This window comes from Phascolarctos cinereus, unplaced genomic scaffold (assembly GCF_003287225.1).
Source record: "Phascolarctos cinereus isolate Bilbo 61053 unplaced genomic scaffold, phaCin_HiC Scaffold_5;HRSCAF=322, whole genome shotgun sequence".
In the NCBI taxonomy this organism is placed as follows: domain Eukaryota; kingdom Metazoa; phylum Chordata; class Mammalia; order Diprotodontia; family Phascolarctidae; genus Phascolarctos; species Phascolarctos cinereus.
In genome coordinates, this window is record NW_027555958.1 from 238,484,787 (window position 1) to 238,498,690 (window position 13,904).

The 13,904-nt window shown below is 42.7% G+C and overlaps 1 pseudogene; it reads right to left on the minus strand.

The window, feature by feature from the left end:
* Positions 1–10,008: 10,008 nt before the first annotated feature.
* On the minus strand, positions 10,009–10,972 carry LOC110217204 (solute carrier family 35 member C2 pseudogene; annotated as a pseudogene).
* Positions 10,973–13,904: the final 2,932 nt, after the last annotated feature.

Here is a 13,904-nt window from a genome sequence, read left to right on the forward strand (position 1 = left end):
GTTAGCTATCACAATTATTGTCCCATCTATTATAATTATTGTCCCATCTCTTCCCTTGTCCCCTCTCTTTTCAAAACTTTATTTTTTTAATTAAAATTTTTTTTATTAATTTATTTTGATTTATCAACAATCACTTCCATAAGGTTTTGAGTTTTGAATATTTTTCCCTTTCCCTACCCCTCTCCCTCCCCAAGATGGCGCGCAATCTGATATAGACTATACATGTACATTCCTACTAAACATACACAATTTTATTTTTTATAATTCTACTTAAACACCAAAAAGGTAGCATTTCAAAACACATGGCAGAACATAAAGATGATTCTTTATGAAGCCATCAATCTCCATTTCACATTGCTTGTTTTAAAAATATATATGAACTCAGGGCAACTAGGTGGCACAGTGGATACAGCACTGGCCCTGGAGTCAGGAGTTCAAATCTGGCCTGAGATGCTTTCTAGATGTGTGACTCTGGGCAAGTCACTTAACCCTGATTGCCATCTATCTATATATACACACATAAAAAATTCTGTATATTGTTTTCAAAACTGTTTTGCTTGTCTGCGCTTCCTTCTGAATGTCATTCTCTTCTGTGTACTTTAAAATATGTTCCAATGGACAGTTAAAAATTTTTTTTAGCATTGCTATTGTCAACCCTCCCTTTTTTCTGACACCTCCCCCAATTAACCAAGAGTAAGAAATGGGGAAAAACACCCTTATAAGATAGTCAAGCAAAATGAATCTACATAGTGATCGTGTATGTCTCTGTACCTGTGTCCATCACCTCTCTCTCAGGAGATGGGTAACATTCCTCATCATCAGTGCCTTGGAACTTGTCGCTTCTCTTTTACTCCAGCCCTTCTTTCTTTCCCTGTCTTCTCTCTAGCCCCCCACTTCTTCCCCAAGTCTCTGTCTCCACAATGTGATTCTGGAATGAAGTCCTCACCTGCCAAGCAGAGCTGGGCATCAAGCTGGTGGTCCTGCCAAGAGCCCCAAGCTGTCAGGCTTCACTGCCTTCTCCTCCAGCAGTGCTTGCTGTAATTAATTAATCACTCCATCCCCAGAGCTGGAGCAGTAGCAGTGTCTTGTGGTGGAGCTAAATTGGGAAGCAGAGTTCCTGAAACTGAGTTAGGCCTAAGAAGGTGGGAAATTTCTGGGAATGGAGGTGTGGAGCTGGTGACTGGGGCAGCTGACTCCTCTGAAGGCAGGAAGGACAGGCTGATGAATGGTGGGAGGGCAATGTTGTATGTACAAGAAGGAATTTGCATCCTCAAGGACAGAGGTATGTTGCACATGTGGGTAAGTGTGCAAGCAAAGAGGTTTTCAGTTTGCGGATCATAGATCTAGAATGGACTTCAGAGGCCATTGAATCAAATTATTTCATTTTTGCAGATAAGGAAACTAAGGCACAAAGAAATTAAGTGACTGGCTTAGGGTCACACAGCTCATGTCTAAGGCAGGATTTGAACCTAGATCTTGCTTACTTTAAGTTTAGTGTTCCGTGCTGAATCTCTGTAGCTAGTTAGAGGTCTTGATTAAATCAATCAGTTTCCCAGTGGATACACTAAACGGGGAAAGAGTTCCCACTCATGTCACAGCCAGCTGTCCATCATTGTAGGCATCTCTCCTTCCATGACCTATAGGCAGATCCCTTAGGAGAAGGAGTGACCTGAGTCTCCAGATACTTTGCCCTTTGATCTGGCTTCCTTGGGGATGGGGAGGAGGACGTGTAATCTGAGAGGCAGTGATGTGAGTGTTCTTGATTTGACCTCCAGGGTAGGGGCGATGGGCGTGTGTCAGTATATGTGTACAAACATCAGCCCTAGCCCTCTGAGGATGCATTAGTGACTGGATCCTGGCCCCCAGGCTTTCCTCATGCCCTGGCTTGGCAGCCTGCTCGCAGCCTCAGAATTCTCAGTAATGAGTCTGCTGCATAGCTGGACAGAGACTTATGGCTTATGGTTGCCCAGCCACCTCCTCCCGCTTGTCCTCCGTGGTTATTTATCACAATTGTCCTGGCTCAGCGGCAGAACCATCGCTTACACAGCTCGGAGCAGGGAAGGCAATAAAGCTGGTTGGACAGGCGGCCCTGAGCCCTGTCACCTTCTTTGAGGTGCCAGAAAGAAGTAGCAAGCCTTGTAGTGGGGGTGGGGATTGGTGGGGCTAGGGCTGAGATCGGGCAGTAAAATTACCACCAGCAACCAGGAGGCAGCTCCTAGAAAGACTCATAGTTAACAGTGGCTGCAGTGGCTGCTATCCACACCATTCCCCAGGTCCCTTCCAGCATTAACATCCTATTATTCTCATGCTACTCAATGTCTGGAAATGGAGAGAACACTGGTTTGTGCTAGCACTTTGAAATTGACTTGTTGCACCATCTTGGGCAAATGACTTAACTTTTCTGTGCCTCATCTGTAAAATGGGTCTAACAATACTTGCATGATCTATGCCCGGAGTTACCAAAAAGTAAGAGAGGTACTGATGAGGGTCATACAGTCAGTATGGTTAGGATGGAATGGGACCAGAACCCAGCTTATCTACCCTCTACCCATGCTGCCTGTTCTGGGTAGCCACTGTTAATGATTGATTAACAAGTCACATTTCTAAAGTGTCTTAAGGTTTGGTTCAAAAAGCACTTTCCTCCCAACAATGCTTGAAGAAGAGAGTGAAATTTATTAACCTCATTTTACAGCTAAAGAAACTGAGGCTCAGAGAGTTTAAATGACTTACTTGCCCACAAACATACATTAAAGCTATGAGTCTATGGCCAAGACACTGAACCTCTTAGGAGGCACTGGTACCCAAATCCAGACCAATCTCCCTATCCTAAGCTCAGAGCTCTTTCTTTTGTTATTGCTATTTAGATTGTTTCAGTCGTGTCCAACTCTTCGTGATTCCTTTTGGGGTTTTCTTGGCAAAGATACTGGAGTGGTTTGTCATTTCTTTCTCCAGCTCATTTTACAGTTGAGGAAACTGAGGCAAACAGGGTGAAGTGACTTGCCCAGGATCATACAGCTAGTATATGTCTGAGGCTGGATTTGAACTCAGGTCTTCCTGACTGCAGGCCTTAGTGCTCTACCCACTGCTCCTCCTAACTGCTCCGTAAGCTCTTCCTACTATACTGTAAGTGACATATCTAGACGTGAGTAGTCTCTAGACAACTATGGGCTGCTTCATGGTGCTGGGGTAACTTTCTACTGTCATTGGCCAGGAGATCTGGTTTTTTTTTTTGTCCAAATACCCTGGCCTTGGAATCTTAGCTTTTTCCCTTTCTATTCTTTGGTGCCTCCACTGAGTCGGAGGGCTAGACCACAAAATCTAGTCTATTGTGGAAAGTGAAGACAATGGGATTTAGGGTTAGGATGGCCTTGAGAATCTGGTAGTTCAATTCCCTCCTTTCACAGATGGGTAGACTAAGGCCTGGAAAGGGTAAATGGCCTGCTTAAGTCATGCAAGCAGTAAGCAGTGCTGGGATTCAAACCCAGATCTTCAGTCTTCAAATCCAGCATAGTCCCCAACTTTCAAACATCTGACAGGTAAGTGACTTATACTTGAAAACACTGCTCCCCGTCTTATCCTATTCCACCATAAGGGCTTGAAACTTAGGTGTCATCTTTGAACACTCACTCTCTCTTACCTCACCCCTATCCAATTGGTTGCCAAGTCCTGTTGACTTTACCTTCCTAACATTCTTCACAGGAGCAGCTAGGTGGCACAGTGGATAGAGCACCAGCACTGGAGTCAGGAGGACCCAAGTTCAAAGCTAGCCTCAGACACTTTCACTAGCTGTGTGACCCTAGGTAAGTTGCATAATCCTGATTGTCTCTAAAAACCACCCAACCTAACAAAAACTCCCAACAAGCCCCCTCATATATGCTCCCCATCTCTTCTCTGACATTGCTACCACCTTGGTTCAGGCCATCATTATCTCAGGCCTGGATTGTTGCAAAAGCCTGCTGATTGGTCTCCCTACATCATTTCTCCTCATTCCAGTCCATCCTCTACTTAGCTGTCAACCTGATCTTCCTAAAGCACAAGTCTGACCATGTTGCCTCCCTTCTTCAATAAACTCTAGTGGCCCCCTATCATTCCCCCAATCAAATAGAAAGTCTTCTGTTTGGTGTTCAAAATCCTTCATGATCTGGCTCTCTCTTACCTTTCCAGTATTTTTATACCGTGCTCACCCTTATCTGCTCTCCAATTCAGTAACACTGGTCTCCTTGCTGTTTGATACTCCATCTCTTGACTCTGGGTATTTTCACTGACTGTCTCCCATTTCTGGAATTTTCTCGCTCCTCATCTTTGCCTCCTGGCTTCCCTGGGTTCTGTCAAGTCCCAGCTAAAAAACTCTATTCTACAGGAAACCTTTCTTGATCCCACTTAATGCTAGGGCTTTCCTTCTATTAATTATCTCCAGTTAACCTGTATATAGCTTGTTTGTACATAGTTGTTTGAATGTTTTAGACTCCCTGAGGTCAGGAATTGGGGTGTGTGTATGTGTGTGTGTGTGTGTGTGTGTGTGTGTGTGTGTCTATGTTTGCTTTTCTCTGAATCCCTATCACTTAGCATGTAGTGGGCACTTAATAAATGCAAATTGACTGACTGACCACCAGAGTACTACCCCTCTCCTAATATAGGAGACAATACGAATTAACTTGAGGTTTTTATAGAATCAGTGGGTTCAAGAGAAAAAGAAGAGAAGGGATTGCAAGAGTTGATAACACCAGGAAGCAGCTGACTCAGGGAACAGAATTCTAGAGTGGCACAAACTGCTTATGTATTACTGGCCCTGAGAACATCTTTCCCCTGCACTGCCTGAATTTCCACCAATTAGAGATTTGTTTGGTGTTAAAAGACTTCCTTTAAAATAAAATCTACCCTGTCCCATTCCCCAAAGTAAGGAGTGCTATCGTTCATTCAATAAACATTTGTTAAATGCTTACTGTGTGCAAATGCTAGGGAGGACACAAAGCTAAGGAAGACTTGGTTCCTACTTTCAAAACACTTATAATTTATAATGATTGATGGAACATAGCCAAATAAACCAGTTGAGGGAGAAATCATTTCCAGCTGTAGGAATCACAAAAGGCTTGACAGAGGAGGTGTCATATAATGGAAAAAGCAGTGGATTTGAAGTCAGAAGAATTGGGGTCTAATCTGGTACTTATTGTCTGTGTGACCTTGGGCAAGTCACATCTGTAAAATGAAGGAGGTAGACTAGATCTCTAAGGTGCCTTCTGCCTTTGGATTCTATGCTTCTATGAGGTTGCGTTGAGCTGGGCCTTGTACGTTAACAAGCAGAGATCTGGTGATACAGAACATTCCAGGAGTAGGGCTCAGCATGAGCAAAGGTAAGGAGGTGGGAGAGTATGAGACATTTTCCGGGGCCCTTATAGTAGCTAAAGGAAACTGGGGGCTAGGAAAAGGGGACACTAGTAGATACAACAGGAGACAGGTAAAGAAAGAAAAGTGCGAGAAGAATGAAATCAATCTTCCACCTGTTTTCAGATTTTGCCCAAGGCTGGCCCTGCATCTTCCCCTGCCCATGCTCCCCCAAACCGTATGACTCTCGGCTCCTGGGACCCAGAATTCAGGTTGCTGCTGTTAGCATCATAGCTTAGCTGCATTATAGATTTTTTTTTGTGGATTCATTCATTCATTTATAAAATATTTACTAAGTGCTTGCAATCTGCAAGTGCTAGGAGAAATGCCAAGTTCAGAGAAGACATTTCCTCATTCACCCTACAATCTCACTCTCATCTTTCCATTATGCAGAAACCTCTGTTTCTAAGGTCACTATTGCTCGTGACCCTATTTACCTCTCCCTCTTCTGGCTCCTTCTCCCTTGACCTCCACTGACTATGCTCTCTTCTGGTTCTCCTTTCTCTTTGTTCTTTTTCAGCTCCTTTTGGTGGTTCATTCATTCATTTATCCAGCAAACTCATCAAGCAACTACTGTGTGCAGAGAACTATGCCAGGCAATGAGGGAGAGAATAGTTTAGATAAGACAATGCCTCTGATCCCCCTGGAGAGGGCAAGAAAAGTGCTTTTTGATTTCTTGGAGGAGGGAGTGAGAAAGCTCATTACCGACTGGGGAATCAAGGAAAGCTTTGTGGGGACAGCAAGGTGGTGTAGTGGATAGAGCACCAGTCCTGGAGTCAGGAGGACCCGAGTTCAAATCCAGCCTCAGATACTTACTAGCCATGTGACCCTGGGCAAATCACTTGACCCCAAATGCCTCGAAAAGAAAAACAAAGCTTAATGCATTTTTTGTTCACTTTAGTACAGTGGATAGAATGTTGTACCTGCAGTTAGGAAGACCTGAGTTCAAATCTGGATTCAGACACTTACTAATTGTGTAGCCTTGGGCAAGTCATTTAATTTTTCTTTGCCTTAGTTTCCTAACAGGTAATCTGCCTGGGGTTGTTGTGAGGATCAAATGAAATAATATTTGGAAAGACTACTTAGCACAATGCCTGGCAAATAGTAGGCATTATATAAATGTTGGCTGTTATTACTATTTTTATTTTTTTTAAGGGTAAGCAGGAATTGAGCCGACAGGCTCAACTCTGAGAAGGGTACCTTTGAGCAGAAGTGGGATAGCACAGGGCTTATCTGAGCTACAGGAGCCAGCCCCTGCTTTCCACAACATGACTAATGTGGAGATATGTTTAACACCATTGTACATTATAACCTATAGCAGATTGCTATGGGCAGGGGAGAGGGGAGGGAAGGGAAGGATGGAGAAAAATTAGGTACTCAAAATCTTACAAAAATGAATGTTGAAAACTATCTTTACATGTAATTGGAAAAAAAATACTATTAAGTGCAAAAAAAAACCCAAAAGAAGAAGAAGAAGAAGAAGGAGAAGGAGAAGGAGAAGGAGAAGGAGAAGGAGAAGGAGAAGAAGAAATAGAAGAAGCTAGCCCTGTTTGTTTAACACATGGAGGAGAGTGGTGTGAAAACCAACTGTAGAGGTAAAAGTGGCTCTTGATTTTGGAGAGCCTTGAATGCCAAACAAAAAAGTCTGAACTTTTCCAAGTGTGCATTAGAGAAATACTAATGATTTGTGAATGAGGGCAGGTCCTGATCTATTCAGAAGGATATGGGCTAGTGTCAGAACCTAATAACCACTTAAGATATTGCTTCTCTAGAAAGACAAAATTTGGGGGGCTCAATCAAATGTGGGGGTCATGTGGAGACTGCTTGAACTAGAAAGGTAATTTCAAGTTCAGTCTTGTTATTTTATTGTGTATTGTTTGCTTATTCTTGTTATTTCATAGGTTCACATTATATTCCGATTTTAAAAAGGCTGTTAAGATTTTCTACTCTGTAGATCACCCTTATTTCCAACTATAATCTAAACATAGGCTCTTCTTGGAAGTCCTAGATTTACAGCATCACAGGTCTGGAAGGGACCCTAGAGATCACCTAGTCCAAACTCCTCATTTTACAGATGAGGAAACTGAGGCATATAGAGGTTAAGTGACTTGCTCAAGGTCATGTAAGTAGTAAACGCCAAAAACGGGATTGGAACCTGTGTCCTCTGGTTCTAGTGCCAGTATACTCTTTCCACTGTACCCCTGATACTTTGGTTCTAAATCAACACTGCTTTCTTCTAAGATCCCTAAGAATCTAAGCTCCTTAACTCAGAAACTTTCTTATCTTTTGTCCACAGAATTTCCCTTAACCAGCATTCCCCCTTCATGGGCATGCTCTTACCCTAGGACTCCCAAAGAACGTTCTCATTCAACTCACTTCATGCTTTCTGACCCAGTTTGTCCAATAGCCCCTGAAATTTCTCCCTACTTCTGATTCCCTTGTTGCCATCCACCTGTATGAGAGAAGCCAGGTCTTCATTTACAGGTCTTATTGTCTTCTCAGCACAATTATGAGTGTAAATATTGCCATATAAAAAACTCAATTACATTTTGATTACTCTTGCTTAGCCTAGATCAAGGTTACTTTCAAGTCACATTTTTTTTCTTCTGCAGGATTTGGGGAGGGGAGTACAACTTTCACAGGAAGAGGCTAGCCACCTCTACTGCCCTCAAAGCTGCTCCCAGGGATAATAGCCTGAGGCAGAACCCAATGCAGAGAGTGGATGAAGCATAAGAGTTGGAAGGAACTTAGAAGTCACTTGGTTCTACCCAGTTCTGGAATCTCCTCATAGAACCACAGATCTGGAAGGGACCTCAGAGGTTACCTAATCTAACTCTTCCATTTTACAGATGATGAAACTGAGGCTCAAGGACTTTAAATGACTTGCCTCAATCACGTACAGGAGGTAAACATCAGAGGTCAGATTCTTTGCCTCTAGAGAAGATTACTTTTTCTGTTCTACCACGTTGCCTCCATCTTTAGGCTCCTATTTTCCCAAGATAGTTTTCTCTCATTCACAGCCACCACTTAAATCATTTGCTCCTGATTTCTCAGGAGACATAAGGCAATTGGCCACTCAGACATTTCTTCTAGCCTAAAGTTATTCATGAGGAATGTGAGTATGGTATAGAAGCTAAAATGCTGGATTTAGCATCAGGAAGACTTGGGTTCAAATTCTGCCTCTGACATTTACTAGTATGTGACCACAATAATCAATCAACAAACATTTATCATAATCATGATGATAACGATAGTAGCTAGCATTTATGCATCACTTTAAGGTTTGCAGAGTGCTTTACAGATTTGATCTCATTTTATCCTCACAACCACCTTGAAAGGTAGGTGCTACTATTATGCCCATTTTACAGGCAAGGAAGCTGAGGCAGATGGAAATTAAATGACATTTTCCAGGGTCACACAGCTAATAAGAACCTTCCATGTTTCAGGCACTGCATTCAATGCCAGGACAGAGGCAAGGAGTAAGGGAATTCTATGGGGAGGGGGGGGCGGTAACAGTATATTCACAGATAAGTAAATATCAGATCAATACAAAATATACAGTTGTTGAGTTGTTTCAGCTATGGCTGACTCTTTATGAGCCCATTTGAGGTTTTCTTGCTGAGATACTGGAGTGCTTTGCTATTTCCTTCTCTTGCTCATTTTACAGTTGAGGAAACTGAGGCAAACAGGGTAAAATGACTTTCCTAGGGTCACAGAGCTAGTAAGAATCTGATGCCAGATTTGAATTCAAGTCTTCCTGACTCCAGTCTGGCACTCTCTGTACTGTACCACCTGCCTGTACTGTCCCCTACAAAAGGAGGTAGGGAGTAAAAGGGAATACTAGTAACCAGGGGAATCAGGAAAGACCTTCTAAAAGGGTGGAACTGGAGCTGAATCTTGAAGGGAGGTAGGGATTCTGGTTTTTGTTTTTGTTTTTGTTTTTTGATGAGGCAATGGGGTTAAGTGAGTTGCCCAGGGTCACACACACCTAGTAAGTGTTATGTGTCTGAGGCTGAATTTGAACTCAGGTCCTCCTGACTCCAAGGCTAGGGAGGTAGAGATTCTGAGAGATGGAGGTGAAGAAGGAAAGACTTCCAGGCACAGGCGACAATTTACGAAAAGACACAGAGGTGAGAGATGGAATGTGGTTTATGGGGAACAACAAATAGGCCTGATTATTATTTTTTTAAATTTTCCCCAGTGAACTATAAAGCATTTGTTTCCAAACTATAAACAAATTTCTCTGAGGCTCTGAGGTCCCCACCCTTCTACATCTCCCCAGCTAGGGAATAACATATAGTTCACATTTTTCTACCTCAGTAATCTTTATCTCCTGGAATTTTGGAAAATTTTGAAAAATTTTGGTCTAAGAGGCCTAAGGAAAACAATCCAGGGGACCCAGCCTATTTTCTTCTCTACTTCTTGACCTTTTCAGGGCCTGGTCACCTAGCTATTTCACCCTGATGGTCCACAGAGCTGTTGTTTGATCCTAGGGCACTCTGGTCACAGTCATTTCACCCCAGTGATCATTTTCTATGCTGATAAATCTTGTACCTTTTGAATCCTAGACTGGGCACCACAGAACCCGCTGCTGCTCGTCTGGTGAGGCAGACTCCTTGGATTTACCTACCAGCCCAGCTTCCAAACAGTGTACAAGGAAGGCAGCATCCGTGCAAGAAGTGGGTGGCATAGTGTAGGCACTGCCAGCCTGCCAGATTGCCATTGTCCCTTGGTTACAAGGTACTTTTCCTCCTTGTCCTCATGCTCCTCATCACCAGGCTCCCTGTTCTGTAGGAGTAGCTGGAGGTCAGGGCTGGAGACAAAACTACTTAGACCTTTGGAGTTGAGGGTGACGTGGAGGGATATCCCAGATAGACAGAGGGCAAATAGCACCCCAGCTCAGTAAGATGATCTGGTCTCCCAGCAGATGAGCTGCCAGGAGCAAAAAGTATTGACATCCTTAAAAATCCCAGAAATAGAAAGGCTTGGGTTGGAGGTTCTATAGTAAAATAAGGGCACTCAGAGAGGCAAAGGCAAGAATCCCACTGAGAAAGAGCATCTCAAGTATGCCCTGGAGGTGCCTTGTGGCTTGGAAACAGAAGGTTTTCTCAGACGTAGACAAATGTAAGTCTTCAAAAATGGCAAAAAGAGTGAAGAAATCCCAAAATATGAGTGGTTGTAGATAGTCCATACTGTTAATGGGATTTTGGAGGCTTCAATACCTTTTAAGGAGAAATTAACCTAGGTACAGGTAGGTGGTGCAGTGGATAGAGAACTGGCTCTGGAGTGAGGAGGACTTGAGTTCAAATGTGACCTTAGACACTTGATATTTACTAGCTGTGTGACCGTGGGCAAGTAATTTCACCCTGATTGTCTTGCCAAAAAAAAAAAAAAAGGAGAGACTAACCTAGCCCATATGGAGCAGAGCCTTAGATGTTGTTCTCAGCGGAAATATGTTTACAGAGAAGATACAAAATATATATACTTGAACTTGTGTCTCAGTGTTCCCATCTGTAAAGCAGGAATAATAATAACTATAGTATCTACTTCATAGAGTTGTTGTGACAATGAGACAACGTACGTACATCATTATGGGCAGCTAGGTGGCACAGTGGATAGAGCATTGGACCTGGAATCAGGAAGATTCCTCTTCCTGAGTTCAAATCTGGCCTCAGACACTTTCTAGCTGTGTGACCCTGAATAAATCATTTAACCCTATTTGCCTCAGTTTCTTCATCTGTAAAAATGAGCTGGAGAAAGGAAATGACAAACTACTCCAGTATCTTTGCCAAGAAAATCCCCAACAACTGAACAAGAACAACAATGTAAAGCATTATGTGTCAGTTATTACTGGGGTCGGGGATGCTGGGGAAACTTTAATTAAAGGTTAGGTTAACTTCCAAGTCAAGCTTGGAAAACATTTTCATCTTTTATAGGTAATCAAAATGATTACCTGCAATCAAAATATCTTATTATTTCTTTATATCACTCTTTTCTTATGTGAATAAACCTGGGAAAACACAAGCTTGTTTAGCAGCAATGGGGGGAAAGGGAAAGATGAAGCATATGCTAGAACCACACAGGGAGATTTGGGGTGATGATCATAGGAGAAGAAGGAAAAGTCATTTGGTGACAGCAGCAGCAGCAGCAGCTCCTAAAACCTTGGGGGTCAAGTGGACCCAGAGACCAAGAAGGTCAACGGAATTTGATGCCTCTAGCCAAGGGCTAGAGATCAGTGGATGTGGAAGGAAAAGTAGTAAAAGGAGGAATCCTTGGGCCAAGATCAAGTTCCATTGAATCTGCTCTAAGAAGGAGCTTCTGCCAGGTACTGAGCAAGTTCCAAAGCCATAAGCTGAGTCCTTCATAAAGCCTCCACTAGTACCATGAAGGGCAGGGAAGAGCATGTAGATCTGTGGGTGTGCTGTTTTTAGCGTATATGGCTGAGGTTAAAAAAACTAATACAACATGAAGACACCCTGATGAAGAAGCAGAAGCACTGAGATTTGATGTGAGTGGGTTTTGACGTATCAAAGGATAGAAACGAGTCAAAGACAATTCTGATGGTTCAGGTAGATGTGAGTGGGTCGGCTTCCCAATGGTGGGTGGTAGTGATGGTGATGATAACAGCTACCATTTATATAGTACTTTAAGGTATACAAAAAGTTTTGCCAATGTTGCTTTTTACCCTCACAACAACCCTGGGAAGTAGGCATTATTATTATCTTCATTTTACAGTTGAGGAAACTGAGGAAGAGGTTAGGAGGTTTGCCTGGGGTCATTGTTCAGTTGTTTTCAGTCATGCCTGAGTCTTCATGAGCCCATTTGGGATTCTTTTCGCAAAGATATTGGAGTGATTTGCCATTTCCTTCTCCAGCTGATTTTACAGATGAGGAAACTGAGGCAAACTGGTTTAAGTGACTTATCTAGGGTCACACAGCTAGTAAATATCTGAGCCAGATTTGAACTAGTCTGGCATGCTATCCACTGAGCCACCTAGCTGCCACACAACTGTCACATGTCTGAGACCATATTTGAACTCATATCTTCCTGATTCCAAGTCTATTCCTATATCCGTTGTATCACCCACCTGGTAGAAGATTTGGATGTGAAATGACTCCCTAAGACTTACTGGCTAAGTCATGTCTCTGTTAGACATTTAAAGCTTTATACAAGCTGGCCTCTTCCTAACTTTCCTGTCTTCTTGGATTTTACTCCCCTCCACATGTATTATATATGGTCTGGCCGTATTGATTTTATTGCCATTCCTTACTCATGGTGCTCCATCTTGTGTCTCTGGGCCTTTGTATTATCTGTCCCTTTTAGAACAGACTCCTTTCTCACCTCTACTTCTTGGAATCATTAGTTTCCTTCAAGACTCAAACCAAGTGCCACCTTCTCTAGTTTCCCAAGTTGTTAGTGCTCTAAATGTTATTTTGTATCTGCTTTGTATACATTTTGTGTATGTATATATATGTATATGCATGTGTATATATAGATATAGATATATCTATATCTATATCTATATATACACATGCATATACTTATATACATATACAGAGAGAGAGAGAGAGAGAGAGAGAGAGAGAGAGAGAGAGAGAGAGAGTGTCTGTCATTAGAATGCAAGCTTCCTGAGGGCAGGAATTCTTTAATTTTCATCTTTATATCCCCAGCACCTAGCACAGTGCCTGGCACATAGTAGGAGCTTTATAACTATTTGTTACTTGATAACTGATCAGTTGCTAAGAAGGCTAGGGAAATCTGTGACAAGCAAGCGGGGTTCTCCTCCAGTTGAAGTAAGTGAAGTTGGGGAATGGACAATGTGACTTTCCTGTGACCTGAGATTCGGTGATCCTATAATTCATCCTGTGCAGGACTCCAAGGGGGTGAGCCAGAGATGGTCTCTCCTACCCTGAGAACTTCAAGATGCACCTTCCCAACCAAGGCATTGTGGAAATTACCCATGGTAATGTAGAAAGAGCGCATTTGTTCCAGGAGTAATTGGTAGTAACTGATGGTAATTTCTAGTAATTAAATACTAATTAATTCAATGAGTGAGTAACATACTTATTTATGATTTTCTCAGTTGTTTCCTTATAAATATTTGTATTACTTTTGCCAGGCAATTAAAATCCTGGGAAAGCCTTGGAGATCTGGGGAGGCAATGAGAGTTTTTCTTGGTTAGGGCTGGGGGCTTAGTTTGGGAAATGAACTAATTAATATCCCCCAACCTTCTTCTTTTCCAAGCTTCCCTTTTTCTGTCGGAAGCACTACTACCATCCTTCCATTCTCCCAGGTTTTCAGCCTTCTTGTTAATCTTGACTCCTTGCTCTCCCTCACCCCACATAGCCAATCAATTGCCAAATCTTGCCATTTCCTACTACTTCTCTAGCATCTCTCACATCTGACTCCTCTCTACTCACACAGCTACCACCTCAGGGCAGGCCCTGGTCACCTTTCACCTGGATTATTGGAGCAGCTTCTTAACTGGTCTGCCTGCTTCAAGTCTCTAGTCAGTCTTAGAC